Raw genomic sequence first — 423 nt, forward strand, 5'->3', positions numbered from 1 at the left:
TCATCGTCTAGCTTTATTTGATCTTTGTTTAGTTATCTAAAGTTTGTGTATCTTTTTTTTTCTCCTGTTTCCCTGTTTTTTTTCCTTCTTCCCTTTCTCTGTCCCCTTCTTCTCCTCTTCCTCTATCTCCTTCTTTTCATCCTCCTCTCTCCCCTTGTTCTTCTCCTCTTTTTTCTGTTTCCTTCCCCTCCACCTCCTCTCTCTCTTCCTCCCCCTTTTCCTATCTCACCTCCTCCCCCTTTTCCTCTCTCTCCTCCTCCTCCTTTTCCTCTATCCCCTTCTCTTCCACCTCCTCCATTTACTCCTTTCCTCCTCTCCCCCCTCTTCCTGCAGTATGGCTTTTGCCTCTCCTCCGCGGGACCTTAATGATAAACAAACAGCGAGAGCGGAGGTGCAAGGGTTAGAAAACTGCCTCGGAACACC

This window comes from Penaeus monodon, chromosome 34 (genome assembly GCF_015228065.2).
Source record: "Penaeus monodon isolate SGIC_2016 chromosome 34, NSTDA_Pmon_1, whole genome shotgun sequence".
NCBI classification, from domain to species: domain Eukaryota; kingdom Metazoa; phylum Arthropoda; class Malacostraca; order Decapoda; family Penaeidae; genus Penaeus; species Penaeus monodon.